At 40.6% G+C, this 2,914-nt stretch overlaps 1 pseudogene; it reads right to left on the bottom strand.

Annotated features, from left to right (window-relative positions):
- Window positions 1-2,556: 2,556 nt before the first annotated feature.
- LOC112471636 lies at window positions 2,557-2,665 on the bottom strand (annotated as a pseudogene).
- Window positions 2,666-2,914: the final 249 nt, after the last annotated feature.

The following is a 2,914-nucleotide window of genomic DNA, read 5'->3' as shown; positions in this document are numbered from 1 at the left end:
CATGAGTTGTCTTTTAATTGAAACTTTGAATTCTGTAATATATGAGCTAACCTTCTTAGGACTAGGGCTTGCGCCTTACAGCTTACAGCCGTCAATTCCTTTTCCCCTAGAACTCAAATATTCCTTACTGAAGAGAAAAAGGTCTGGACCTTTCTATCATTAATGCCCCCTCTTCACTTAGGTGGCCATGGCTGGGGTATTTGGACAGCTTAGGGCCCCAACAGAGTGCATATTTAGGCTAAGTGACCTTGCCCATAGTGTCCACAGCTAATTGGAGTTAGGTGGAAAATCGAACTAACAGCAGTCAGTTTCTATATCTTAAGAATCTGCCCCCAGGACACAGATGCTGTAGGTGGAGGTGCTGGGCTCTGGAGCAGTTGAAAGATCAGGTGACTCAAAACAAAGGTTGCCCCCACTGTAAGCAAGACCCAGGAGGAAGCTCAAGTTCTGGCAGAGAGGCCAGGAAAAACTGAGAGCTTGTTATAGTGAGCTATCTCACTGATGGTTTCCAGGAGGCCTTGGGTTTCTGGATCAGAGAGATTGTCTATTATTGCCTCACAATAGACCCCACGATTCAGTTTGTTTGAGTGGGTTTCTCCTTTACAATCTCTTGACTAAGGCACCTGCTGAGTTAGATACTTCATTTTTCTTTATGAGCTTGTTGAAAAACAGTCTTGGTCATCAATAGCAGAGGCTACATATTGCCCCACACATTATTCTCGCTGTTGTGTGGGTAGAAAGCCAAGGAAGAACCAGGGTTTTTCTTCAGGAGTTCTGTTTGCTCTGGGGACTGCTGTGGTGTCCTCTGTGCTGGGGAGCATTGTGTGAACACATAGCTGTTGCCGGCTGCTCTGAGCAGTGGCTTCATTACGACCCTGGAGATCCATCTTTTTTCGCTCCATCCACTGAAGGCTGTCTTCCAGCCTTCCTTATCCCTCTTATAATGGAAAACATATCTATCCTAAGTCTTGTCACAGTCTGTTTGCCACCTACCTCCTTATCTTCCTGTTTAACTGTACCCCCATCACAAAAACATACATACCTTTTAACTGAATTTTAGCTTATTCGAGGAGTTGGTCATACTCGAGATATACCCTACTATCATTGTCACACATTTCTCCTTCCTTCCTCCCTCTCCTCGACTCCTCCTGTCCCTTCCCATCCCATTCACACTTCCCTTTTCATCTTGAGGAGCTGCTTAAAGGTGCTAGATGACACCGAAGGAAGTGGGGAGAAATACACTCCTTTTGCTAACTGTTTCATATAGAATTGATTTGGAAGACGAGGTGGATAATACCTTGCAACATTTGTGAACATTTTTTCAAAAATCTTTAACTAGTTCACTGAAATGTAAAAACAAAGTTTTTACATAAAAGCATAGCTAAGGCAAAAGGTAAAGTAAAAATAGAAGAATCCACCCAGAATGCTTAGAGATCTTAATCTATGAGACAGGAAATAGGAAGGGCAATGCGAGTATTCTGTGTCTTCATTAGAGTTTTTCTCTTTAGTTCTAGTTAATTTTTGTTTATATTTTCCAGTGGAATGAAATGATTTTTTTTTTATTGTTGATGTTGTTTTTTTATTTCTCAGCCACACCCTAGTCACCTTGTAGGTGTATTATTGTATTAGCTGCCTTTCCCACCCAAAAAAGTTTCCTGCTATGGTCCTCGAAGTATCTGTACTGAGTGGGAGGACAGAACATTCCAGACTTTGTACTCCAAAACCTAGAATCTAATTTTGTTTCTACCACTAAGTGTGTCCTTTAACCTATGCTTCCATTTCCTTCTCTGTCCAGAGAGGGCAGTTTGATTTGATGATATTTAAGCTCCCTTTTACTAAAATTTTGTGATTTCTTGGAAATGTTGTGTGCTGGAGTCACCCACACAACTGGAAATGAGAAACTAATAGCACTACCCTGAGAGATCTGGATACAGATTATTGTACTTTCTTCTATAAACCATTGGGTTGTCATTCACACACTTCTGAGGTTTTAGAACAGGAAAATAGGTGGGGTTAACTTGGCCCATGAGAAACATCTTGGGCGAGCTATGATTTCAGTTAAAAGATGTGTTTTTGTGACTGGAGCTCCGCTGAAGAACCAAAGGCTCTTTTGTGTACACCCTGCAGAAGTGCAGCCATGATTCTTTCCACCTGTAAGTAAGATGGCTTTGTCATTTATCTTCAGGGCTTGTTCTGAGCATATTATTTATCCTTGAACACCAGGAGAAGTTTTCTCTAAGGCATGGGGCCTGTGAAATTTTGAGGATAATTTCCCTAGACGTTGCATCAGGGTTTTGTTTCTTAATTAGATAACCATCGTGGTGGTATAATTTAAATAAATGTTCAGCATTGAGAATGTGAAAGAAAGCAAAGCAAAAATAGTGTCTTTAAATCTATATGAGCACGTGGAAATGCAGTTTGATAAGTGTTTGCTTTTAGAATAATTTCTAGTGTAAACAACTCGGGGCTGAAGGCAAGGAGACCAAGTTCAGGTTCTGGATTTACAGCAGCATAGGTGGGTCACCTTTGACAACTTTTTTTTTTTTTTCCTTTAAACGCCTACAGCACCTGGTCTTCCTAGGTGGTCTCCCATCCAAGTACTAACCAGGCCCGACCCTGCTTAGCTTCCAAGATTGGGCACATTTAGGGTGGCATGGCTGTAGACTCGACAGCTTTATATCAAGTTCCCATCTATGAAATCAACTCTCTTTTTGATCACCTCCCAACAAGATATCATAAAGAAACAATAGATAAAAACATGTTCTTCATGGGCTTATTCAGACTGAAGACTATTTAGTCTCATGTAAAATTTTTAGAAATGCTTATTGATTTAGCTCTGTGACTCAGAGGGCCTTATAATGCAAATAATTAAAAATAAGGAAAAAAAATAGTCTTGGATTTTAATTCTGGATGA

This window comes from Pteropus alecto, unplaced genomic scaffold (genome assembly GCF_000325575.1).
Source record: "Pteropus alecto unplaced genomic scaffold, ASM32557v1 scaffold57, whole genome shotgun sequence".
NCBI classification, from domain to species: domain Eukaryota; kingdom Metazoa; phylum Chordata; class Mammalia; order Chiroptera; family Pteropodidae; genus Pteropus; species Pteropus alecto.
The sequence above is the reverse complement of the archived record's forward strand: the minus strand, read 5'-3'. Positions and strand labels throughout refer to the sequence as shown.